At 45.8% G+C, this 27,740-nt stretch overlaps 1 protein-coding gene and 1 long non-coding RNA gene across 10 annotated transcripts in view; one reads left to right on the forward strand and one right to left on the reverse strand.

Moving 5' to 3' along the window:
* Nucleotides 1-27,740, forward strand: part of SYK (spleen associated tyrosine kinase) — a 218,170-nt gene that overhangs the window by 29,642 nt on the left and 160,788 nt on the right. For 2 of the 5 annotated variants that reach the window (XM_068237913.1, XM_068237946.1), the window contains exon 1: nt 2,474-2,816. The exons of the other annotated variants lie outside the window; for them this stretch is intronic. The gene's annotated coding sequence lies outside the window, so the exon portion shown is untranslated. Of the gene's footprint in view, nt 1-2,473; nt 2,817-27,740 lie in introns of those variants that run through there. 5 annotated transcript variants of the gene reach the window in all.
* On the reverse strand, nt 3,128-27,728 carry LOC137519152 (uncharacterized). Of its 5 annotated transcripts, XR_011020974.1 has the most exons (4): nt 27,703-27,728; nt 22,152-22,275; nt 11,441-11,513; nt 3,128-4,023 (listed from the first exon to the last, which is right to left on the reverse strand). It is a non-coding gene; the product is annotated as an uncharacterized lncRNA (long non-coding RNA). The 5 variants fall into 5 exon arrangements; XR_011020975.1 differs by lacking the exon at nt 22,152-22,275; XR_011020976.1 differs by lacking the exons at nt 22,152-22,275; nt 27,703-27,728 and adding an exon at nt 27,548-27,666.

The raw sequence follows: 27,740 nt of genomic DNA on the forward strand, positions 1-27,740 counted from the left end.
TTCTCTTCACGCAACTTTGCCACTTCTTCCCTCAACGAAGTCATATCATTCTCCACCACCGTGACCCGATCTGCCAGGCCATGGATGTCCGCATGGATGGCAGCTATTTCCGTCTTCGTGGAGGTCACTATTCTTTCGGTTTGTTCTTCCATGTCCTGCTTGGTGGGGAGCCCCTTCAGGAATCTCCATATGTCCTCCAGGTTAGTGAGGGCAGATGGGCCCGACTTCATGGAGCTGGAGCTAGAGGTTGCCGGAGGCAGGGGTGTCGGATCCGCCATGTTGGGAGTGGTTGGGATCTCGCTTCAGGCCTGAAAATATCTGGTCAAAGATCTCTGCAGGGGGGTGTTAGGGCACTGCTGGACCGAGTCACCCTTCTTAGATCTTTTCATGCCACTTCGGGTTAAAAAACCAGGGGATTTGAGGTTAATTAGAGCTAAAGAAGTGTGCACATGGCCGGGAGCTTTTCAGGAACACGTCCTCACCCTTCCATCGCAGGCTCCGCCCCTAAAAAATCAGAACATTTTAAAGCTAATCGGAAAAAAAGAAACCAGATAGTTACCTAAGGAGAGGTCCTAATGAGCCTTCCCTCTCATCTCCCAGTGCTCTCGGTGCAGCACTGGCTCGCCCATTTAAATCCCCCGCCACTGGGGATTTCAGAAGTCTTCAGGAGCCAAGTCCTTCCAAAGACAGGAAGCTCCATACTGCGCGAGCATGCGAGAGTGGTCACTCACGTGTGCGCAGTATGGAGCGACCCGTCTACAGGAGTACTCGGGCTCCCGAAGACTTCCGAAGCCTCCCATCGGCGGCGGAAAGAGCATGATTTGACTAATTTAGTCAAATACTGCTACAAGGGAGTCAGCGCTGGAACAGGCAGCGGGAGAGGAGAGGGAAGGGCTCTATAGTAACCAGAGCCTTCCCTCTTCCTAGGCAAGTATCTGGCTTTTTTTTTTTAACAAGGTTCCCATTGACTTTAAAATATATATTAACATATACACATAAGAAGTATGTTTCTTCCAGAGTACAATGAGCCATGAATTACTTTTCTTCAATGTTGCTGTCACTTACAGTAAGTAGTAGAAATCTGACAGAACCAACAGATTTTGGACTAGCCCATCTTCCCATGGGGGGTTCTCAGGGATTTCTTTATTTTCAAAAGCACTAAGGGCTTGTTTACAACTAGGGCGTTTTTGGCCTTTTTTTTCAAGCGCAGGCAATTTTCAAAATCGCCCACAAAACGCTTGTGCAATGAATCTCTATGAGAAGGTTCATATCAGCGCGTTTCATCCGCTTTGCGCACTGCAAAGTGGTGCCTGTACCATTTTGGGGGGGGTGATTTTGCTCTAATGGGAGTTATAGGAAGAGTGCTAAACGCTCACAAAATCGCTTTATGCGGTGATTGCGTCCGCGTTTTTCAGGTCAAAGAGTTCACTTCCTGACGTCAGAATCGCTCTGCAAGAGTGCTTACGAAAGTGCTTTGCAGTGGAGTGGAGCGCCGGGAGAGGGAAAAAAATTGTGCACAAAATCGGAAAACACTTGCGTTCGTGATTTCGATTTTAGATGTGAACAGAGCCTTAGGGCCCGTTCAGATCACAAATGCGGATGGCCATGCGTGCGGAACGCAACGCGTACAAACGCATGGCCATCCGCGTTTGTGTGCGTTGCGTGGCTGATCCCATCACTGAAAAGTGAATGGGACAGCCACGCGTTTTAGCAAAATCTGCGTGCAGCATGCGTTCCCGGACCGCACAGGTCCGGAACGCATGCAGTGTGAACATCAGACATTGCACTCTATGCAATGTCTGATGTCGTGCGTATCGGCCACCTGCACGCGTTTCCAAAACGCGGCTGGAAACGCGTGCAGTGTGAACGGGCCCTTAGTGAATGGCAGCTGCTCCATCCAACTGCCAAACATGTGTCCGGTGCGCAGGGAGGCTGGCCAGCATATTTTTTTGAATCTTTTTAAAGGAGTGTCATTATAAAGAATAAAGGCCATGCTGAGAATCCCCTATGGAGAGATGGACTAGCTCAAAATCTGTCGGTAATGTCAGATTTCTACTACCTACTGTAAGTGACAGCAACATAGGAGAAAAGTAATTTATGGCTCATTTTACTCAGGAAGAAACATACTTCTTATTTGTATGTGTTTACATATATTTTAATTTGTACGATTTTTGAGACACTGGTTCTTTAACAATAAAGAAACTCCCAGATCTCCACCACCTTATTTACTTCACTATAAACTTCAAAAATAGCCATGAATGAAACTGCCCGGGATCTCAAATTTGAAAGGATATTTAATTTGGACTTTGATCCAAAGCTGCTTGGTTGTGTGGAAAGCCTGAAAGTAGTCCACATGAACTCTGAAATCTGTCTGTTTTCTGTTTACAGTAACCTATTCAGTGAACATATTAGGGTATAAATGACTTCAGCATGCCAGTATGTGCTGGAAGTTCAGTGACATGAAGCATGCTGATTATGCAGGGCAATCCCTCTGTGATAACAGAATACACACAGAGTGTAAAAGGAAGTATTGTGGCAAAGAGCCGTTAAGGAAGTCCATGCATATGAGATGAGAAAATGAGGAAGCAGGCCATCAGTTCCACCTGACAGAGCTCTAGTGTGCACTGCAACACCGCTTACACAATTGCTTGAAATATTTCTTTTCATGAATGCACAAAAAAGCTTTTGTTTTAGGACTTGTGCAGACTTTCTGGCACTCTAGACATGGATTTCTTTGAGACTTAATTACGGAACGTGTTTTAAGTTTGAAAAAAAAAAAGTTGACTCTCAGCTGTCCAGACGGTGAGCTGTGACCAGTAAGTAATAACATTTCCGCTTTTATGTTTGTGTTTGCACAAAGTGCAGTCAGCTGCTGTGCTACAAGTGATCATAGCTTATGGTAGTAAATGGTTTCCAATATTTTTGAATAATGAAATGTATGTACTTTAGATTATTTTGTAGCATGTAAATAGTGTGTGTGTGTGTGTGTGTGTGTGTGTGTGTGTGTGTGTGTGTGTGTGTGTGTGTGTGTGTGTGTGTGTGTGTGTGTGTGTGTGTGTGTGTTACATTAAATAAGTAGCATGGTTTAATGTGCCCAAATAACTGTCTAAAACATACATATGCATGCATGTTGCTATTTATTATTATTATTAATATTATTATTATAAGTAGTGGGAGTAGTTGAAGAGGAAATGGTTGTTGTATTAGTAATAGTATTAGTATTGGTAGTAGTATTAGTAATAGTAGTACTAGCGTTAATAATATTAGTTACAGCAGAAGTAGTAGCTGTAGTAGTAGTAACTGTGGATGTAGTGGTAGAGGTAGTAGTAATCATAGTAGTGGTGGTAGAAGAAATAACGAGGTAGTAGTAGTAGTGGTAGTAGAAATAGTGAAAACAGAAAACTTGGGTACCAAATGCGAACCCATGTTAATGGTGACTAAAAACAGAAATTTGGAAGCCGGAGCCACTTGAAGCTTCCACCCCCAGCCAAGGGGTGGAAAGGTGAATCTGTTATGGTAGACATTGGTGGGTAGGTTAGGGCCCTTTTACACTTAATCAGTTGGTGTGCGTTGGTGTGCGTTAGTACGCGTTTTTTCCATAGCAGTGTATTGGGAAGAAGATTTCAGTTAAAACACGTTAAGTGTAAAAGAGGCCATAGGAAAACATGGGCATTACTTTGAAAATCAGTCTTCTTTCAGATATAACTGAGAGCAACTGATTAAGTGTAAAAGGACCCATAGGGTAGGGTTAGGCACCAGTGGGAGGGTTGAGTTAGGCATCAGTGGTGGTGGTGCGGGGGGGTGTCAAAATTATGGACTTCCACGATTCTGGATATTGTGGCCACCTCCATCGCAAAGTCCCGCCAGTGGGTTCCAGGATTTACACTTCATCATCTAGTGGAGTTGCCATGTCTAGCAAAATCACAGTAGCAGAAGGGTCTTTTACTTTTTACGCACACACCTTCTTCCATCCTCTGACATTTTACAATTCACGTTTATTCACCATTACATAGTATGTAGGGCCTGTAAAAGTAGGGAAATCTGCATTAGATAACGCACGTTTCTTCAAGGTGAAAACACCAAGTTGAGGTTTTAGCCAAACATACATGCAAACGAATACGCAGTTCTGAGATGTTGCATTTTCAGCGATGTTTGGCCACTATTTTTTCCGGAGGATGGTTCATGAATGCTTTAAATAATTATTAGTATTTTAAACATGTTTCATCATCAAGCTGTTAAACCTGTGTATTGTGTCACTGACATTTTCATCATTCATGTGAATGGGAATATATTTTTCCTCCTTACCTCAAATTTGCTGGCACTGCCTATGAGATGTCAGAGGGGTGGATCAATGAAAGAGGAAGAGAAAATGGAGATGTTTCACTTTCAGATGTTCTTTTGAAATACTGGATTAATAGCATTTCAGTTCTGGAGCTGGTAATAGCATAACATTGCTATAACATTCTTATGCTACCTTCCAAAGTATAACACTTTCTAATCCAAATCAAGCTTTTGTTGTATGACTAGAGAGTAAGCCTTTATGCCAGGGCCGGGCCAAGGCAGAAGCAAGAGAGGCCCCAGCCTCAGGGCGCAGTGTAGGAGGGGGCGCACAGCTCACTCAGCCATCATTCCCCTATTGTGTTTGAAGCAAAGAGAAATAAGAAAAGGGGATACATGGCAGTGACTGCAAGCCAGATAACTAGAGATTAAGGTGTGCGTGTGTGTGTGAATTGCCCTGGGGTGCCTCTTAAAGAGAGTCGGAAGCGAGAATAGATCTCGCTTCAGACCTCATATATAGCAGGGGCACGTGTGCCCCTGCTAAAACGCCGCTATCCCGCGGCTTAACAGGGGTCCCTGTCCCCCCAAATCCCCTCCGTAATGCGGGGGAGCGCTTCCACATTGGGGCAGGGCTAACCGCCGCAGCCCTGCCCCACGCGCGTCTGTCAGCGCGTATCTCCGCCTCTCCCCCGCCCCTCTCAGTCTTCCTTCACTGAGAGGGGCGGGGGAGAGGCGGCGATGCGCGTCTGATAGACGCGCTGGGAGGCAGGGCTGCAGCCGTTAGCCCTTGCCTCCAGGAAGCAAAAATCTATGACCAACTTGCGACTAAGGTTTGCGGGGGGTGGGTTGGGGGTCAGGGACCCTCGTGCAGCCGCGGGATAGTGGCGTTTTAGCAGGGGCACACATGCCCCTGCTATATATGAGAGCTGAAGCGAGATTTAGTCTCGCTTCAGTGTCTCTTTAAGGTTCATACACATCTTCCAACTATCTCCAATTATCTATCAAACCGTCTCTGTTAAGCCCAATACAACTTTTGTTATGAAACAAGTTGAAACAACTAAAACATGTATTTTTCTATTGTTCAAACAGCTGGTAAGACTGATAAGAAGTCAATCCAACAGTTGGAATGACTTCTTATCAGTCTTATCAGCTTTTTGAACAATAGCAAAAGACTTTTTTAGTTGTTTCGACTTGTTTCTCAACAAAAGCTGTTTGACAATTGTGCTGCAGAAAAGACCGCTGATGAGCGTGTGTGTGAATGGGGCTTAACAGACAAGTTGGGCAGATAGTTGGTAGGTGTGTATGAACCTTTAGTCTAATAGCAATCAGTGTGTAACGGCTGCCTGGGGTGGGAGGGATGGAGGGGCGCACTTTGGTGTGTCAGCCTTGGGTGATGGAGGACCTTGTCCCGGCTCTGCTTTATGCTATAGAGATATTGCAGTCTGGACTCCGTCCAGGCCAGTGAGCTAGAAAGTATAATGGCCAATAGCAGCAATGATTACCTGTTTAAATACAAAGGGGTTGATTCACTACCTTTCAATGAAACTGCTGTACGCAAGCAGTGCACTCCAATTTTGCTGATACTTATGTAAGGTACGTATCGCAGGCTGTGCAAATAATAGATCAACTCGCTTTACCTTGGTTACACATGCGTAGCAAGTTGGGCAATGTGCCCATTGCTAACGAGTGCCTAACTTAGGTAACACAAATTGTGCTATTTGTGCAACGTGCATTACTTAGCTTGCATACGTATCAATAATATTACTGTGTGCTCACAGTCCCAGCAGCTTTACCAAAATGTAGTGAATGATCACCATAATCATTATATCAGGTATGTAATCCTAGTAAGGAAGTGGTATTATGTTGGTGGAGTTGGATAAGAGGAATGGGGAAAGGGCCCATTCCACAATGCAGCTCATTGTGAAACACAGGTGTGTTTAAATAGCAATGGCATTTAAAGGTTGCATGCTAGCTATGGAATGCATAGTGTTTTTTCTTGTCTAATAAGTTTAACAACCAATACCCACTCAAAAAAAAAATTATTATTAGTAAATTGTGTAATTTAATTTGTGGAGCTCCACCTACCAAGGTTTTTGAGAAAAGAAGAGAATGCGTTACTACTAGAACAAAAGAAGCCTCTAAAGCTCAGCATACATTTGTTAAACATTTAGGGGTGTATGCACTGAACTGTGATCAGCAGAATTACGATGACTAGAGCAGAAGGCAACACATAACACACAACGCATTATGCTCGTAATTCAGCTTAACCCAGTTTAGTGCATGACACGCTTAGCGTCTACCTGAGTAGAGATCCGATCTAATATTCCTCTGTCCACTTCAGTCACAGTACTGCTCACTGCAGGGCAAAGCTATGAGGCCTCATTCCCTTGCCCATGACCCATCTGCTTTATAGTTCACTTGACGCTACTTAACCTCATTCAGAATGGCCTTTTCCCATCAATTTTCCTTTTTTTTTTTTAACTTAACTTTAACTTTTTTTTAACTTATTTTTTGTTAGACTCAATTTTTTAATCAAATCTAGTGTATAATATTATACTCTATGTCGACTTTAACAGGATAAAAGTCTCTACACTTGGTCATTGAAAATTAGGCCCTATTGTTCTGAATGGGCAGCACAGTGGCGTAGTGGTTAGCGCCCTCGCTTTGCTGTGCTGGGTCTCTGGTTCGAATCCCAGCTAGGGCTCCATCTGCGAGTTTGTTTGTTTTCCCCGTGTCTGCGTGGGTTTCCTCCGGATATTTCGGTTTCCTCCCACATCCCAAAAACATACAGATAAGTTAATTGGCTCACCCCTAAATTGGCCCTAGACTACAGTACTTACACTACATAATACAAACATAGACATTTGATAATAGTAGGGATTAGATTCTGAGCTCCTTTGAGGGACAGTTAGTGACAAGACAATATATATATACTGTACAGAGCTGCGTAAGATGTCGGCGCTATATAAATACTAAATAATAATAATAATTGTTCTCTGTGGTGCTATCTTCACTACACAGCAGTCAAATTAGGTATTTCCTGAACTTACAACACTTGTAATCTGCAAGAAAAATAAAAGGTGCAGTATGAAATATTTTTCACTGAAAATCCGGATTGACTGTAATGCTGGGAATACACAATGAGATTTTTCAGCAGATAAACTGTCCAATTGATTTTCTGATCGTTAGGCCCCGTTCACACTTGCGTTCTGGGATGCAAACAGACCGGATCCGGATCGGATCCGGACCGGATCCGGTACATTTGCATCAGGCATGAATACGGCTGCCATCCGGATCCGTGTCGTAAAAATAGAGATATAAACATTACAATTGTTGGGGGTTAGGAGGTCAGCAGAAGGTGCACCTGTACAATCAGGTCCTCCGCTGTTCAGGCCTCACCTCCACCTCAGACATACTGCCAAACAGCTCCAGCACGTTAGTCACTGCTGCTCCACTCCAGAAATGCTGGGCCCATGTGTCCCCATCCAAAATGGCCGCTAGAATACGCATAGGAAGTGGGGTAGAACGTCTGGTTTTGATAGCCAGTGTGTTCTGTGCTTTCCGTTCCCCATTGGTTTCTATATCCTGATGGTGCAGTCAGGCTCCGGTCCGGGTGCGTGGGCCGGATGATCCGGACCCGAAAAATAGCGCATGTTGGAAAAGTGTCCGGAGTCAAGATCCGATCCGGCTCCGTTCTGTACGGAACGTACGCATGTGAACGTCCGCATAGGCTTTGCATTGCTATTTGCTATGCGGAACGTACGTTCCGTTTGTACAGTATACGGTCCAGTTCCGATCAGGCGAATCCGGACAGCAAACGCTAATGTGAACCAGGCCTTTCTGATCGATTTTCATTCACTTTTATGAGAAATCGATCAGAAAAAATGATTGGGAATCAAACTATCTGCCAAAAAAATCTCATGGTGTATTCCCAGCATTTCCTCGGTGAACAATGCCACTTTTTTAGTCTGTCAGCAAATAGGAAAACAGCTTGGAGATCCACAGAAACTGAAGCTTTGTTTTTTTAAAACCATAAACACATGGGAGTGCTGCACTAGTGCTGAGCAGATTCTTGCATTATGCTAAAAACAGTATGCTTCTTTTTAGACATTATTATGTATTTATATAACGCCGACATCTTCTGCAGTGCTTTTACTTGGTGTATACTAGGGGTCCCCAAACGGTTTGCGTCGAGGGCCCGTTCAACGTACTTCAGACTGCTGGGGGGCCGGAGTATATATAAAATGATGTAGAAGTCTTTGCGGACCAGACAGTGAAGCATACCCAGGTGACAACCTGCAGTGCACAGCAGTGTCACCTGATGTGGAATTTCATTGGAAACCAAGCAAATTACTGCTTTCTTGCTTCCGCGTGGATGGGTGGTGCCAGCACTGCTATTCTATATGCGGACTGCCAATATTTAAAGATGTAGCTGACCGCATCTATAAGTAATACAATTTGTGTGTGTGGGGGGGCAGTAAAAAAGCCTCAGGGGCCCACATTCGGCCCGCTGGCCTTAGTTTGAGGACCACTGGTGTATACTGTATAGTCATGTGACTAGCATTCACTTAGGCCTCGTTCACATCATTTAGCGCAGATGGCTGTGCGATCGGAACGCAACGCGTCCAATCGCACGCCATCTGCGCTCCTATGCGCTGCGCTGCAGATCCCATTCATTACAATGAATAGGATCTGCGCTGCGATTCCCAAAAATGCGTGCAGTACGCGATAGCGCAATCGCGCTGCCACGCAGCGCATATGATGGGAACGGTAGAAGGGCTGTCTATGCCCTTCTACCGTTCTTGCGTGTCGCACACTATACGCGCTGCCAAAATGCGCACGGCAGCGCGTATAGTCTGAACGAGGCCTTAGGTGTTGTTCACTCCTAGAATGTTTTCTGGGTTTTTTAAGCACCAGCGATTTTGAAAATCATTCTAAAAGCACTTGTGCAATTATTCCCTATTAGAGTGTTCACATCTGCGCATTTCGATTGCTTTCCGCTGACCAAAGCGCTGCCTGTACCATTTTCTGAGAGTTTTGGCTCAATGGAAGGTATACGGAAATTGGTAAGCGCTTGAAAAAGCGATTTATATAGCAATTTCCCGAGCGATTTTAAGAATAAATACATTGTATTTATTCTCTTCCGGGTCAAAGATTTTACTAACGTCAGGAAGTGAAAAAACGAATCGCCTAGAAAAGCGCTTAACAAAAAATCACTAATACGCAGGTAAGTGCCGGGAGGCACTAAAAAAAAAATCGCACACAAAAATGTAAAACGCAAGCGTGAGCATTGGTGATTTATGATGAGAACAAGGCCTTAGAGGAGCTCACAATTCAATCCCTGCCATAGTTAGCCATTGCTTTATGTTGTAGTCTAAAGCTAATTTTTGGGAGGACAAATTAACCTAATTTGTATGTTTTGGGGATGTGGGGGAAAAAACCCCAGTGGAAATCCATTGAAACAGAGGGCAAAAATGCAAACACCATGCAGATCGTGTCCTGCCCCAGATCTGAAAGGCTGCGTGTGGGTATCGCGGAAGGTGAGTTTGTATCTACGCTATGCGTGCTCCCACCGCCTGCGTGCCTATACTTGGGCACCTATCTGTCTAACCTATACTGAGGAACAAACCTATCTAACCTATACTGGAGGCACCTACCTATCTAACCTATACTGGGGGAACCTACCTATCTAACCTATACTGGGGAGCACCTACCTATCTAACCTATACTGGGGGACCCTACCTACCTATCTAACCTATACTTGGGGCATTTACCTATCTAACCTATACTGGAGGCACTTACCTATCTAACCTATACTGGAGGCACCTACCTATCTAACCTATACTGGGGCACCTACCTATCTAACCTATACTGGGGCACCTACCTATCTAACCTATACTGGAGGCACCAACCTATCTAGCCTACACTGGAGGCACCAACCTATCTAAGCTACACTGGAGACACTTACCTATCTAACCTATACTCGGGGTACCTACCTATCTAACTTATACTGGAGGCACCTATCTAACCTATACTGGAGGCACCTACCTATCTAACCTATACTGGGGGCAACTACCTATCTAACCTGTACTGGGGCACCTACCTATCTAACCTTTACTGGTGGCAACTATATGGGCTACCTTATACTGGAAGCAACTATGCCTGGCTACTTATACTGGGGACGGACTAAGGCTTCCTGCACACTGCATGCGATTCTGATTTTTTATCGGTTTTTACATCCAATTCCGATTTTTAATCGTTACTGCATGCTACGTTTTTTCCTCCGTTTTTCTGTTGATTGCATTCAGGGAAAATCGGAATTGCAAATCGGAATTGTAATTGGAAATGGAATCGGAATCGCAAAAGATTTGCAGTGTGCAGGGAGCCTTATACCTGGCTCCGAAATTACAAAAAGTTTCAACACAGTTACTCAAAGTCAAAATCAGCTATTACGAGTAACACTACAGAGGGATGCGAAAGTTTGGGCAACCTTGTTAATTGTCATGATTTTCCTGTATAAATCGTTGGTTGTTACGATAAAAAAATGTCAGCCAAATATATCAGAAAGAGTGTTGGAGGCTGGCACTTCCAAAAATAGAAAAGCTCTTTATTGAAGCATTAAAAACAGTGGTAACACAGCAACAGCCCGCTGTTTCAGGTCTTAGCCTTTCTTCAAGCCGTTTTAACCACAAATGAGGTCACACATACATCCAACATATATAGTGTCAACTCCCCCAAATGTCCAATCAATTCAAATCTCCCATAGCCAATCATATTACCTGAGCTCTCCGGCGGACACGAGTGGAGACTACATTGCCAACATGCAAAATATCCTGAAAGAAACTGTCACGGAGTGTATCAGCGCACAACGCCGATAAGAAGCCACCTCCGCATTCCTATTCGCTACTGCAGGGTCAGGTGACTAAAAAGCGGCACACGTCACCACGCACTGCCCGGAGTCCACCCGTAGCTCTGCGCAAACTCAGTGCGCGTAGAGCAATGTATGCGACATGGTCAGTTTGCCGCCCTCAAGGGCGTACATCAATGACGTCGCATGTAAACAAAGCAGCCGCTCTCAGTAGCGGCAGGGTAAAGTATCCATAGCAGCGCGTCCCTGGCAACGCATGTACGCAATGGAACAGTAAATTTAAACAACACTTACCCAATCCGCAGCAGCGAATACAAGTTAGCCATCTCTCCACTCAAATTCCCCCAGCCGAGGCAATATGAAAGCTCTGTAATAAAGAGCAACATTAATACATCAGAACAAGCAGCATATCAAGGAAAATTAAATACAAAACCCCAAATCGTATTCTCTATTGAGCCCACCCTCCCCCAACACACCCAATTTCTTGATCCACCCCGCCTCGCCGCCCTCGCCGCCGCTCCACAGGCTCCTGGTCGTCTCCGGGGGCCGACCCGACCTGGCCAGGCCCGGCTGCCAGGTCGGGCTCTTCTGCGCTCCAATCTGCGCTTCACGGGGGCGCGCTGACGTCATCGGACGTCCTCCGGGCTGTACTGCGCATGCGCAGTAGTTCTGCGCCTGCGCAGTACAGCCCGGAGGACGTCTGATGATGTCAGCACACCCGCTTGGCACGCAGAAGAGCCCGTCGTTGGAGCGCAGAAGAGCCCGACCTGGCAGCCGGCCTGGCCAGGTCGGGTCGGCCACCGGAGACCACCGGGAGCCTGTGGAGCGGCGGCGAGGGCACCTCCTGCCTGCCACGGGCTGGAGGAAGCCCCAGATAAGTGGATATGGATTTTTATTTTTTTTTAAGACTCCCTGAACCTTCTCTTTAAGCAATACCAGTTGCCTGGCAGCCCTGCTGATCTATTTGGATGCTGTAGTGTCTCAATAACACCAGAAACAAGCATGCAGCTAATCTTGTCAGTTCCGACATTAATATCGGAAGCACCTGATCTGCTGCATGCTTGTTCAGGGTCTATGGCTAAAAGTATTAGAGGCAGAGGACCAGCACGGCATTCAGGCAACTGGAATTGCACAAAAGGAAAAAGAAAACATGGCAGCCTCCCTACAGTTGTCCTTTAACTATCTCTGTGGATTTCCACAAAACATGCACTGTTGGGGGTACTTGGGGACTGAGTTGAGAAACCCTGGCCTAGGTATAAAGATGCTCGGCCAACTGTTTGGTAATTTTGGAAGCTGTTCTGCTTAGATGCAATATTGTTAGCTGTCTGACTACCCTAACCTTGAGCTTTGATATGTGACCACTGTTCCAGTTTGTCCTGTGTGTGGAGCATAAGGAGTTATTACCTTAGAAGTTGTACTTTAAAGAGAACCCGAGATGGGGCTCTGACAATACTATCTGCATACAGAGGCTGGGTTTGCCTATACTGCCCAGCCTCTGTTGCTATTTCAATCCCCCCTGCGCTCTGCTATCCCCCATAAACCACAGCCGCGCTGCCGATCCCCCCCCGCCTCCTGCATAGCTCCTGTCCCCGCCCACGTCCCTTCCCTCCCCGCTGATTGGAGGGAAGGGACACGGGCGGGACCGGAGCTCTGCAGGAGGCAGGGTTAGCACGCAGAGAGACAGTACAGATGTAAACACAGCCCGCACAGAGCGGCTGTGATTTATGGGGGATTGCAGAGCGCAGGGGGAACTTAGGGGGGATTGAAGTAGCAACAGAGGCTGGGCTGTATAGGCAGACCCAGCCTCTGTACGTGGATTGCATTGTCAGAACCCCGCCCTGGGTTCTCTTTAAAATACATACAAAGACAACATAATGTATATCACAACACCCTGGGAGATGAGCTTTGTGGAACACTATAGAAAGGAACATGCACGGGTTACATAAATTGTGTTAAAAACCTGCAATCTGTGGACAACGGCATGGCATCATACTGAAAACCACTTTGTTACATTTTCTGGTTCAGGCTAGTTAACTAATTTAGCTAATTTACTGCTGTAGCAAACAGCTTTTATTACCTTCCCATGATCAGGAAATGCTTAATTATAACTGTTATCTGCAAGCAGATGCTTATGTGGGTTTACTTGTTGGGAGCCTGGCACTCGGAGACTATTATTTTAAGCAGAAGATACAGTCATCCATATGACATAAAGTCCTATTTCCTGTTCAGCTCTGTGTGCTTCAAAACAGCTCTGCTCCTTCTGCTTATAGCAAGCCAAAAGCATGAGTAGAATGGGAAACTGGAATTTAAAAAGAAGCAACCATGTTAACAGCATACAATTTGTTTGTGTTAATTCCTGTGTGAAATGCGTTATATGAAAATATCAGGGGGTTAAAATACTTGTCACAATAACATGAAGACAGTACAAGTCACCTCAACTAATCTTACCATATGTTAAAAACATCATAGGAAAGTAGATGTGATCTCTACATCTAAAGATTTCCAAATATGCTTGAAAATTGAGGGGGAAGGGGGGCAAACTTGTGAGGATGCGCCCCCACCTGGGCGGGCCGAGACGAGAGAAGCTCCAGCCTCAGGCAGGGCACAGTGTAGGAGGGGGCGCACAACTCACCCAGCTATCATTCCCCTATTGTGTATGAAGCAGAGAGAAATCAGAAAAGGGGATACATGGCAGTGACTGAAAGCCAGATAACTAGAGATTAAGGAGTTGAGGGGGGGGGGGGGGGGGGAGTTGGGGGCCCTGGGAAGCCTCTTAGTCTAATGGCAATGAGTGTGTGACAGCTGGGGTGGGTGGGGCTAGTGTTGGGCGAACATCTAGATGTTCGGGTTCGGGCCGAACAGGCCGAACATGGCCGCGATGTTCGGGTGTTCGACCCGAACTCCGAACATAATGGAAGTCAATGGGGACCCGAACTTTTGTGGTTTGTAAAGCCTCCTTACATGCTACATACCCCAAATTTACAGGGTATGTGCACCTTGGGAGTGGGTACAAGAGGAAAAAAAATTTTAGCAAAAAGAGCTTATAGTTTTTGAGAAAATCGATTTTAAAGTTTCAAAGGGAAAACTGTCTTTTAAATGCGGGAAATGTCTGTTTTCTTTGCACAGGTAACATGCTTTTTGTCGGCATGCAGTCATAAATGTAATACATATAAGAGGTTCCAGGAAAAGGGACCGGTAATGCTAACCCAGCAGCAGCACACGTGATGGAACAGGAGGAGGGTGGCGCAGGAGGAGAAGGCCACGCTTTGAGACACAACAACCCAGGCCTTGCATGAGGACAAGAAGCGTGCGGATAGCATGCTTTGTACCACCATGCAGTCATAAATGTAATAAAGATAAGTGGTTCAATAAACAGGGACCACGCGGCAACGCTAACCCAGCAGCAGCACACGTGATGGAACAGGAGGAGGCGCAGGAGGAGAAGGCCACGCTTTGTGAGACACAACAACCCAGGCCTTGCATGAGGACAAAAAGCGTGCGGATAGCATGCTTTGTACCGCCATGTAGTCATAAATGTAATAAAGATAAGAGGTTCAATAAACAGGGACCACGCGGCAACGCTAACCCAGCAGCAGCAGCAGCAGCAGCACACGTGATGGAACAGGAGGAGGCGCAGGAGGAGAAGGCCACGCTTTGTGAGACACAACAACCCAGGCCTTGCATGAGGACAAAAAGCGTGCGGATAGCATGCTTTGTACCGCCATGTAGTCATAAATGTAATAAAGATAAGAGGTTCCATAAACAGGGACCGGCAACGGTAACCCAGCAGCAGCAGCAGCAGCAGCAGCACACGTGATGGAACAGGAGGAGGCGCAGGAGGAGAAGGCCACGCTTTGTGAGACACAACAACCCAGGCCTTGCATGAGGACAAAAAGCGTGCGGATAGCATGCTTTGTACCGCCATGTAGTCATAAATGTAATAAAGATAAGAGGTTCCATAAACAGGGACCGGCAACGGTAACCCAGCAGCAGCAGCAGCAGCAGCAGCACACGTGATGGAACAGGAGGAGGCGCAGGAGGAGAAGGCCACGCTTTGTGAGACACAACAACCCAGGCCTTGCATGAGGACAAAAAGCGTGCGGATATAGCAGCAATGCTTTTTGCCGCCATGCAGTCATAAATGTAATACAGATGAGAGGTTCAATAAACAGGGACCGGAAACGCTAAACCATCCCAGATGTTCATCGGTCATGTTACTTGGTTGGGGTCCAGGAGTGTTGCGTAGTCGTTTCCAATCCAGGATTGATTCATTTTAATTTGAGTCAGACGGTCTGCATTTTCTGTGGAGAGGCGGATACGCCGATCTGTGATGATGCCTCCGGCAGCACTGAAACAGCGTTCCGACATAACGCTGGCTGCCGGGCAAGCCAGCACCTCTATTGCGTACATTGCCAGTTCGTGCCAGGTGTCTAGCTTCATGCCCGGTTTCAGGTCCAGCGGTGCCAGCCACAAATCCGTCTGTTCCTTTATTCCCCTCCAAATTTCCTCCCCTGTGTGCTGCTTATCCCCAAGGCAGATCAGCTTCAGCAACGCTTGCTGACGCATGCCAACAGCTGTGCTGCACTGCTTCCACGATCCTACTGCTGCTGGTGCTGGGTTAGCATTTCCGGATGAGGTACAGCTTTGAGATGCGTTGGAGGAGAAGGAGTCAGAGAGGTAGGTGCTGCTGTTGTTATCCAGCTGTTTGCGGCGTGGGCAACACCCGCGCCGTAGCAGGTGAGGAATCGCTGCCAGGCTCCACAAGGTTCACCCAGTGCGCGGTAAGGGAGATGTATCGACCCTGGCCGAACGCACTCGTCCAGGTGTCAGTGGTGAGGTGAACCTTGCAGGCAACGGCATTCTTCAAGCTTCGGGTTATTTAGCTGACCACGTGCTCATGCAACTCAGGCACTGCAGAGCGCGCAAAGTGGTAGCGGCTGGGAACAACGTAACGTGGGATGGCCACTGACATCATGCCCTTGAAGCTGTTTGTCTCCACCACTCGATATGGCAGCATTTCGCAGGCCAGAAGCTTGGCTATGCTGGCTGGCTGTTACTGCCACGGCCCGGGGGTCATTTGCTGGCAATTTCCTCTTGTGCTCAAACATCTCAGAGACAGACAACTCAACCGTAGCGCTGCACACCGAAGGGCTGTTGGTTGTTGTGTTTGATGAACACTGGGAGACCTCAAGAGCACTAGTCCGGAAAGTGACAGTGTCAGCATCGTCTGATGTTTGTGAATGTTGTGAACCACGCAATGGCTGGGCTACTGCTGCTGCTGAGGCGGGTCTGGTGGTGAGTCTGGTGAACCCAAGGGAGGCAGTGTTGCTGGTGGTACCCTGTCCTGCCGCGTTTGCCCACAGAGTGGGATGTTTGGATAGAATGTGGCGGCTCATGCTGGTGGTGGAGAGGTTGTTAATACTTTTCCCCCTGCTCAGGCGGGTCTTGCACACCTTCAAATCGCCATGGTAACATCCTCAGTGCAGTCTTCAAAGAAAGCCCAGACTTTAACTGGCTGAGGACTCGGACCTCGTGCGTGATGTGCTGGTGCTGCTTAACCCACTGCTGGACGCTTGAGAGGTCATCCAAGTAATTATCTGGTCCTGTTCTTTTGGATCTGTGAGGGTTGTTGTCCTGGACAACATGGGCAGTATTGAGTGGGTTTTCTTGGGTGCTCCCCTGTGGCCTGTACGTGAACCGTCAGGGGAAACACCTCTTCCCTTGCCCCTCCCTCTTTCACCGGATTTCTTCCTCATTTCACTTATCCTTAAAGTACACGCTGACTGGCAGCAGTACAGTGGCAGTACAGAAATGCTATACAGTGGTGGGTGAGCGGTGTACCACTATTGTCAGCAGTGACACAGAGCACAATGCTATACAGTGGCGGGTGAGCGGTGTACTACTGTTCCCAGCAGACACAGAGTGGAAGTAAACACAATGCTATATAGTGTGGCTGAGCCGTGTACACAGAGTGGCATTAAACACAATGCTATATAGTCTGCTATATAGTCACCCCGAACAGGGTGATGTTCTGCAGAACCCGAACAGTGGCAAACACTGTTCGCCCAACACTACTGGGAGGGAACGCAGATTTTAGTACCTAAACACACGATACAACATGTTTTCCGGGGTCGGACTCTGAGGCACATACAGATGGTCCCGATCATCATCCTCATCATACAACTCTTCTCCTGAGTCTGACCCACCCACCACCTCTGCCACCCCAACATCCCCAGACACAGACCCCTCATCGTCCTCAACATTAACTTGGGATGCTGGCCTGAGCCAGACCTCCTCCTCCACATCAGGCCCCATCATCTCCTCAATGGCAGCCCTCATTAATCGCTCTGGCGACGGACTGATGGACACAACGTTCTCCTCCGGGGAGGGCTGCTGCTGACCACTGGCTGCTGGGGTGGATGTTATAGCTTGCGTGGGGCGTTGGCTGTTGCTGTTGTTGGGAGTGCTGCTCACAGCGGAGGTCTCTGGGGAACTCATGTTGAGCTCATATAGTGGTTGACGGTGAGTGGAGTATTACTGATCCCAGCAATATACACACTGACTGGCAGAGTACGCAATGCTATATAGTGTGGCTGAGCGGTGTACACAGAGTGGCAGTAAACACAATGCTATATAGTCTGGCTGAGCGAGCGGTGTACTACTGTTCCCAGCAGAATCAGAGTGGCAGTAAACAATGGTATATAGTCTGGCTGAGCGGTGTACACAGAGTGTCAGTAAACAATGGTATATAGTCTGGCTGAGCGAGCGGTGTACTACTGTTCCCAGCAGAATCAGAGTGGCAGTAAACAATGGTATATAGTCTGGCTGAGCGGTGTACACAGAGTGTCAGTAAACAATGGTATATAGTCTGGCTGAGCGGTGTACACACAATGCTATATAGTCTGCTATATAGTGTCAGTAAACAATGGTATATAGTCTGGCTGAGCGAGCGGTGTACTACTGTTCCCAGCAGAATCAGAGTGGCAGTAAACAATGGTATATAGTCTGGCTGAGCGGTGTACACAGAGTGTCAGTAAACAATGGTATATAGTCTGGCTGAGCGAGCGGTGTACTACTGTTCCCAGCAGAATCAGAGTGGCAGTAAACAATGGTATATAGTCTGGCTGAGCGGTGTACACAGAGTGTCAGTAAACAATGGTATATAGTCTGGCTGAGCGGTGTACACACAATGCTATATAGTCTGCTATATAGTGTCAGTAAACAATGGTATATAGTCTGGCTGAGCGAGCGGTGTACTACTGTTCCCAGCAGAATCAGAGTGGCAGTAAACAATGGTATATAGTCTGGCTGAGCGGTGTACACAGAGTTTCAGTAAACAATGGTATATAGTCTGGCTGAGCGGTGTACACAGAGTGTCAGTAAACAATGGTATATAGTCTGGCTGAGCGGTGTACACAGAGTGGCAGTAAACACAATGCTATATAGTCTGGCTGAGCGAGCGGTGTACTACTGTTCCCAGCAGAATCAGAGTGGCAGTAAACAATGGTATATAGTCTGGCTGAGCGGTGTACACAGAGTGTCAGTAAACAATGGTATATAGTCTGGCTGAGCGGTGTACACAGAGTGTCAGTAAACAATGGTATATAGTCTGGCTGAGCGGTGTACACAGAGTGGCAGTAAACACAATGCTATATACTCTGGCTGAGCGAGCGGTGTACTACTGTTCCCAGCAGACACAGAACAGTGAACAGAATGCTATATAGTGTGGCTGAGCGAGCGGTGTACCACTATTCCCAGCAGACACAGAACAGTGAACAGAATGCTATATAGTGTGGCTGAGCGGGCGGTGTACCACTATTCCCAGCAGACACAGAACAGTGAACAGAATGCTATATAGTGTGGATGAGCGAGCGGTGTACCACTATTCCCAGCAGACACAGAACAGTAAACAGAATGCTATATAGTGTGGCTGAGCGAGCGGTGTACCACTATTCCCAGCAGACACAGAACAGTGAACAGAATGCTATATAGTGTGGCTGAGCGAGCGGTGTACCACTATTCCCAGCAGACACAGAACAGTGCACAGAATGCTATATAGTGTGGCTGAGCGAGCGGTGTACCACTATTCCCAGCAGACACAGAACAGTAAACAGAATACTATATAGTGTGGCTGAGCGAGCGGTGTACCACTATTCCCAGCAGACACAGAACAGTAAACAGAATGCTATATAGTGTGGCTGAGCGAGCGGTGTACCACTATTCCAAGCAGACACAGAACAGTGAACAGAATGCTATATAGTGTGGCTGAGCGAGCGGTGTACCACTATTCCCAGCAGACACAGAGTGGCAGTAAACAGAATGCTATATAGTGTGGCTGAGCGAGGTACACAGAGTGGCAGTAAACAGAATGCTATATAGTGTGGCTGAGCAAGCGGTGTACTACTATTCCCAGCAGACACAGAGTGGCAGTAAACAGAATGCTATATAGTGTGGCTGAGCGAGGTACACAGAGTGGCAGTAAACAGAATGCTATATAGTGTGGCTGAGCAAGCGGTGTACTACTGTTCCCAGCAGTGACACAATGACAGGGGGGACCCTGGCTAGCGTGGCTGGAGCGCGAACTACCCTGCCTGCCTACCCAAAGCTAAACCCACAGACAAATGGCGGAGATATGACGTGGTTCGGGTATTTATTTACCCGAACCACGTGACCGTTCGGCCAATCAGAGCGCGTTCGGGTCCGAACCACGTGACCCGTTCGGCCAATCACAGCGCTAGCCGAACGTTCGGGGAACGTTCGGCCATGCGCTCTTAGTTCGGCCATATGGCCGAACGGTTTGGCCGAGCACCGTCAGGTGTTCGGCCGAACTCGAACATCACCCGAACAGGGTGATGTTCTGCAGAACCCGAACAGTGGCGAACACTGTTCGCCCAACACTAGGTGGGGCACACTTTGGTGTCTCAGCCTTGGATGCTGGAGGATCTTGTCCTGCCCCCCCCCCCCCCCCCCCGTCTTGGAGAGATTGCACAGCACCCGACAATTTACTCTGCTTCATTTTATGTTCTCACATGACATGCTGCAGCTCAACACAATAGTACACAGGCTGGCTGACAGTCTGTGACAAACAAACTGTACACCCTCAGCCACTCCATTCCTCCTCAGGAAGGTACACACAGTACAAGAATGCTGCCCCTGATATCCCTGCGCCTGATGAAAATGTTTCACCTTGCTTCATGAGAGAACCGACCGTGCATGTCTATCCAGAGGTGCTTAGCCAGGATATTGACCCGACTGTGTACCCTCCAAACTATTGCCTGATGAAGCGGGATAGTGACCCGGGAAACGCGCAAATCTTGGAGCTTTTAATAAAAGTTACTTTGTATGTGAGTAACGTCCCATTGTTCGTTTTTTTCTACGAGGGAGGTGAGTCTAAAACTTCCCCCTTTTAAACGGTTTTTAATCAATTTTACTCTTGTTGGCACCTCTGTTATACTGTTTTACAAAGTATTCTGACATGTATACCTGCTTGTGGGACCTTTGGATTTTTGGGGGATAATTCGCAAAGCTTTTTCACCTGTTTTTAACTATTTTCACCTTATCATTGTTACATATTTAACTCCCTAAGAGAAAAAAATATTATAATTCAGGAAAGGAAAGTAATATTGAGATTAAATTAATCAGGAACAACTTACTTTGAGTGATTATTTTGCTTGTGAATGTGCTGAAAGGTTATTTTTATCAATTAGGTTATAAATAAGTCATTTATGAGACGTTTTGTGAATTGACTTCTTTGGGTTTATAGAGTGGGCTTGGTGGACCCCCATTCTGGCACTTTCCCAGGGATTATTAAATATTGCGAGTGAACTGGCTCTCCACAGCAACACATGTCACAATAATAATCCTAAACTAGCTGCAGGCTTAATCTCAGCTATTGTATTGGAACGGGTCTTCAGAAAGGATGTGCATCATGAATTTTTGTAAGAAAAAAAAATTATCAGGACTTATTTCTGTACCTTCTGAAATACGTCTTGCTCAGCTGCAGAGCAGTATGGACTATGCGCAATATCCTGAGATCTGCAACTTACACTTGTCTTTGGTTCGAGAGTGAAAACCACCTGAGCCACAAACGTCAATCTCATCTACCTGCCCACATGCACTGAGGACGCTAGAAGGATCTTGTATTATGTATTTTGTTTGGGGAATAATGGTTTATTCTACAGACATAAGCAACTAGGGTATTTTACACCCTTTCCTTATAAACAGACCATGAAATGTATTAACCACATATTAGTCATGCGACTGACTTTTCCAAAGGGAATTTCGCTGGAACAACAGCTTTAAATATGAAAATAGTGTGAGTAATGACACAGTTCCCCTTTTTCCTTCGCCAACAATGAAAAATCCACAGATGTGATCAAGGGCTTTAAAGGGGCACTACAGCGAAAAACTGTAGAATTTAAAATATGTGCAAACATATACAAATAAAAAGTACATTTTTTTCCAGAGTAAAATGAACCATAAATTACTTTTCTCCTATGTTGCTGTCACTTACAGTAGGTAGTAGAAATCTGACAGAAGCGACAGGTTTTGGACTAGTCCATCTCTTTATAGGGGATTTTCAGGGATATATTTATTTTCAAAAGCACTTAGTGAATAGCAGTTGCTCTGTCCACCTGCCAAAACCTGTGTAGGGAGCAGGGAAGCTGGCCAGCATCATTGTTTAAATCCTTTTTAGGGAATAGCTTTATAAAGCCTTGCTGAGAATCCCCTATGAAGAGATGGATTCGTCCAAAACCTGTCACTTATGTCAGATTTCTACTACCTACTGCAGGGCCGGATTTACCATAAGGCACTATAGGCACGTGCCTACAGGCGCCTGATGATGGAGGGGCGGCTCACTCCCCTCCCCGAGCACCTCCCTCCTTCCCTATGCTGAGTCCCGAGCAGAGTGTAAATGAGAGTTTATTCACCTGGCTCTCTGCATTCCACTGACCAGATCTCTTTACAGTTGGGGGCAGCTCTAGCTACTTAATACTGAGGGTACCTGTGGCATCAGCACACTTGTGGTGCAGTTCGGCGGGGGTTTGTGGGTTCCTGGAGGGCGGAGTCTAGGATGCCAGTGCGTCTGTGCCTATAGGCTCCTGAGATGTAAATCCAGGCCTGACCTACTGGAAGTGACAGCAACATAGGAGAAAAGTAATTCATGGCTCATTTTACTCTGGGAAAAATGTACGTCTTATTTATATATGTTTGCACATATTTTAAGTTTTACAGCTTTTCGCTGTAGTGCCCCTTCAAGTAGTTGTATAAACAGTCCCAGTGTAACACAAGGAAAATCTTAAGGCTTTAAAGCCTGGGCCAAAGGTGCAAACATTGGTTAAAGATTTGCAGACTACCAAGAATTGATAACCATTGAATTAGCATATCATTTGCTGTTATCACTGTAAGCACAGAGCAATAATGCACAATACTGTGAACAGTAGAAAACAGTGTTGTTCCTGTAAGTCTACACACTCAGATCTACTCACAGCCCCTTTAGAATATCCATATTCACTGATATGCTGCCTGCTCCAACTCTACTGATGTCAGACCACTCACTCGGTCTTAATATAAATGATCATTCAAAGAGCGTCTCTCACTCTTTCCTGAGAGTCTCTGCTTAGGTAGCAGTGTGGTACACCAATGTAGGTGCATCTTGTCCTGTTGGTCTGGTACCCTGCTCACCTACCTAATGTTTTCATTCTAGAGTGTCTGCTTACGTAGCCGTGTGCTACCAGTGCAGGTGCATCTTGTCCTGTTGGTCTGGTACCCTGCTCATCTATCTAATGTTTTCATTCTAGAGTGTCTGCTTAGGTAGCAGTGTGGTACACCAGTGCAGGTGCATCTTGTCCTGTTGGTCTGGTACCCTGCTCACCTATCTAATGTTTTCATTCTAGACTCTCTGCTTAGGTAGCAGCATGGTACACCAGTGCAGGTGCATCTTGTCCTGTTGGTCTGGTACCCTGCTCGCATATCTAATGTTTTCATTCTAGAGTGTCTGCTTTGGCAGCAGTGTGGTACACCAGTGCACGTACATCTTGTCCTGTTGGTCTGGTACCCTGCTAACATATCTAATGTTTTCATTCTAGACTCTCTGCTTAGGTAGCAGTGTGGTACACCAGTGCAGGTGCATCTTGTCCTGTTGGTCTGGTACCCTGCTCAACCAATCTAATGTTTTCATTCTAGAGAGTCTCTCCTTAGGTAGCAGTGTGGTACACCAGTGCAGGTGCATCTTGTCCTGTTGGTCTGGTACTCTGCTCACCTATCTAATGTTTTTTTTGTTTTTTAATTATCTTTATTTCATATTTTTTCAAAATACAATCATCATATAAATATAATCATAATATATAATATAACAAACAACAAGACCCACTAATAATTCTCTTTCTTTCCCCTTTACTCTTTCCCCCCATACAAACTAAGTAATACTATCTCCTTTGAACCTAGAGACGTTTCCTCACCATATTACTTTCTAAAAAATATCCCTTATATCCGCTATAACACTAGCGGTCTTGTATTTATTTCATAAATTCACCCACCTTCCAAATTCCCGATCAGACTCACTCAATCCTTCCAACTCACACCATCTACCTCCCATTCACTCCCCTCCCCCCATGGGTCAGTCTATTACACTTCCTTTTTTCTTTTCTACACAACATCCTTTATCCCTTGTCGCTTCAGGGGTCTCTTGTCTATTTCGTCTCCCCCCTCATTTTCTTGTAATCATCTGAGTTTTTAAATTCCAGCCATTGCTTCCATCTCTCTTCATGTCTCTCTACATCTCCATGTACAAAGCTTGTTAGTTCCTCCATCTTCCACACCTCTTCTATTTCTACAAACCATTCCCAAACTGCCGGGCTCTGAGTTGATTTCCAGTGCCTTGCTATGAGGGCCCTGGCTGCATTAACCAGAAATCTCATCAGAGACCTCTCGTATTTTTTCAATGGCCACTCATTGCAGTGCAGCACGAAAAAAGCAGGATCCTCCGGGGGCCGGGGGTTCTTCCCCTGTTATTTACAGGATGTATTTTTTAACCATTTCCCAGAATACCCGTATCTTTTTACATCCCCAGAAAATATACAGGATGTCTCCCTCTTCACACCTCCAACAAAGTGCTGAAGTACCTGAGAAGATCCTATTCAACCTTACTGGTGTAAGATACCACCTCACAAATATCTTATATCCTGCTTCCTGACCCCTTGTGGAAGTAGATGACTTACTTGCCCATTTAGTTATTCTCTTCCATTGTTCTACTGTAAATGTTTTTCCAAGATCCTTTTCCCATCCAGCCCGCACTGAAGCAGCCGGTTCTCCAGTATTATTCAATAATGCGTAAATTTCTGAGAGAGTCCCTCTTTGTTGGCCTTTCCCCCTGCATATCTCTTCAAATGGAGTTTTTTTTCTACTTAGGGCCTCCTTGGTACCACAACTCTTTAGGAAGGATTTAAATTGAATATGGCTCCAAATATCTAGAATTCCTTTCTCACCTCCTCCCTCCAACTCCTGTAAGGGGACCCACTCCCCGTTTAACACTAAATCCTGGGCTATAAATTTTTTCCCTTGCCTCCAATTAGGATAGCTACTTGAATTCATACCCAGGGGAAAATTTCTATTCCCTAATATCGGCATGAGAGGTGTTGGCCATGGGGATATCACCTCCTTTTTCCTATGTTTTTCAAATATCCCAACTGTATACTTTATCATCTCTACCCCTTTTCCCGTTATATTTCCTTTATTTTTTTTGGAGGACCACAACATTTTTATCAAAGGGTGCCCAACCATATCTTCTTCCAGGGATACCCATCTCTTTTCCTGTGCATGTCTGTGCCAGTCCACTATTTTAGTCAATATCACAGCTTCATAATAATACTTAAATTTGGTACCACCAGTCCTCCTCTCTCCCTTTCTGCTGATTGCAATCTGCAGTTTATTCTCATACTTTGGCCCCCGCTTATAAATCTATTGATACAACTTGCAAGATTCTTGCCTGCTCATCTATCTAATGTTTTCATTCTAGAGGTTCTGCTTAGGTAGAAGTGTGGTACACCAGTGCAGGTGCATCTTGTCCTGTTGGTCTGGTACCCTGCTCACCTATCTAATGTTTTCATTCTAGAGTGTCTGCTTAGGTAGCAGTGTGGTACACCAGTGCAGGTGCATCTTGTCCTGTTGGTCTGGTACCCTGCTCACCTATCTAATGTTTTCATTTTAGAGAGTCTCTGCTTAGGTTAGTAGCAGTGTGGTACACCAGTGCAGGTGCATCTTGTCCTGTTGGTCTGGTACTCTGCTCACCTATCTAATGTTTTAATTCTAGAGAGTCTCTGCTTAGGTAGCAGTGTGGTACACCAGTGCAGGTGCATCTTGTCCTGTTGGTCTGGTTCCCTACTCACCTATCTAATGTTTTAATTCTAGAGAGTCTCTGCTTAGGTAGCAGTGTGGTACATCAGTGCATGTGCTACTTGTCCTGTTGGTCTGGTACCCTGCTAACATATCTAATGTTTTCATTCTTGTAGCAAGATGCCCAACCCCTAAACATTTCCATGAAACATGTGGTTGCATAGCATTTTGTTTCAGCAGTTTTTTAATGGAAAGGCTTCATTTTCTCTCTGTGCAATATTCCAGTGCTCTGCTTCAAACAAGACAGCACTTCTGGCTTTACTTCTGACCATTAAAGCTAAGTTCTTACTATGGCCCTTATTATTAAACTTTATTTATACATCACTAACATATTACACAGCGCTGACAACACAATGGCAAACAATACAACATGGGGACATTAAAATGTAAAAAAAAATGGTACAAAATTTAGTGAAACAAACAATGGTGCACAGATTGCAAGTTAGAGATAAATTTAGAAGCTGCGTCACTAAAGTCTGTATGGTAGATGAGAAGAGCACATGGGGAAGAGGGCCCTGTCAAATAGGCTTATAATCTAAGGGGGAAGAGTGTTACACATTAGCAGGGTTGGAGTGGCAGTTCAATGGCGGGGTTGGAGATTTGAAGATGGCGGCTAGGTCATGATAAACAGATGCGTCTTGAAGGCCTGCTTGAATTAGTTGGAGGTGGGGGCAAGTCTGATGGGTAGAAGGAGTGCTCTGGAGAAGTCCTGTCACAACTGATGTGAGGAAGAGACATCATTTGAGTTTCGAGGATCAGAGAGAGCAGGTTAGTGAGCATCCCCGGACGAGATCGGAGATGTATGAAGGGGAGGTATGTTGGGTGGATTTGTATCCCAGACAGAGCAGATTAAATTTAATTTTAAGGGAGATATGGAGCCAGTGAAGGGACTTCGCGAAGTGGTGCTGATGAAGAGGAGGCAAAGGAGTGAATGAGCCTTGCAGCTGTGTTCATCATGGATTGCAGGGGTCAGAGTCCATATAAAATGGGGGTTTTCAGCGCACGGAACTTACCACCGGGTGCCGAAACCAGTCGCCCCATAGCAGAAATGTAATGCTGCGCATGGCACGTAGTGGTAATTCGGGGCTCCGGCAACGGTTGACGGACCCTGAATTAGAACTCGTTCCGAGTTGTGACAACTCGGAAGGGGAATCGTATTTAACGCCACTGGGGAGTTTTGCGGCAGCAAGGAGAGCAGTTATTTGGCTCTCCCGCCGCCCAACTCACCGATGGTGAGTTCCACTTTTCCGTATCCAATTAACTTTTTTTACAGAGCTTTCTCCCAGGAATTTTTTTTTTTGGAGGGGGGGGGGGGGGGATGGGGAGAGATAAGAAGAAAGAACTTTTCGGCACATAGCAATTGAAGTATTGCTAAAAGAATGTAAAAATAAGTTATGTTAAACACATTTTAAGGAATTTTGTTGATGGGAGCTTTTAAGGTATTGTATTGGTAAAGTTTGGAAATAACTTCTTGGAAAAAACTCATTAGAAAAAAAAATAGACTATGGGCCTATGTGCATTGCATAAGGCCCGCGCTACAATGCAGGCATAACATGAGGCACACTCTGCACATTACAAAGTGCATATTATTTTTCATAGCATGAAGAAATGCTATATAATGTGCTAGTGCTCCATAAAGCACTGTGGAAAGTGTATTTGTATAATGGGATTATTACAATGCAGAGGTGTGAACATGTTGCCTATGCAGTTGTATAGGCAGTGTATTCATATGCAGTACTGCAGCCATAAGCAATGTATAAAGTGTTAACTCAGTCATGCCACTTTATAGCTGAAACTATAAGGAATGAAGCCAATTAGTTGAGATTGGCACTGGATCAAGGAGATGAGTACTTTTCCTTTCTTTCATTCCTCAAATACATTAGGCCATTTGACGTCAATTTACTGACACAAAATAATTTATCTAACACTGGCACACAATGTGGTATGAATATGTGGAAAATATAGTAACCTGACGCTGGGAACACACAGTACAATTTCCTGTCCTACCGGTGGATGATGGCACAGGAAGTTGTAGCATGTGCACATGTCCAAACTACTCCCAATTGATAAAGGGAACGATTTTCCAATGATAACTTTGCAAAGATTTTCAAGTGATAACTTTTCAATGATAACTTCGCAAAAACACTCAGCATATACTGTACCTGGTATGGTAGTTTTCAGTTCCTGTTTACAGTTGGGA

Source organism: Hyperolius riggenbachi, chromosome 1 (genome assembly GCF_040937935.1).
Source record: "Hyperolius riggenbachi isolate aHypRig1 chromosome 1, aHypRig1.pri, whole genome shotgun sequence".
NCBI lineage: Eukaryota > Metazoa > Chordata > Amphibia > Anura > Hyperoliidae > Hyperolius > Hyperolius riggenbachi.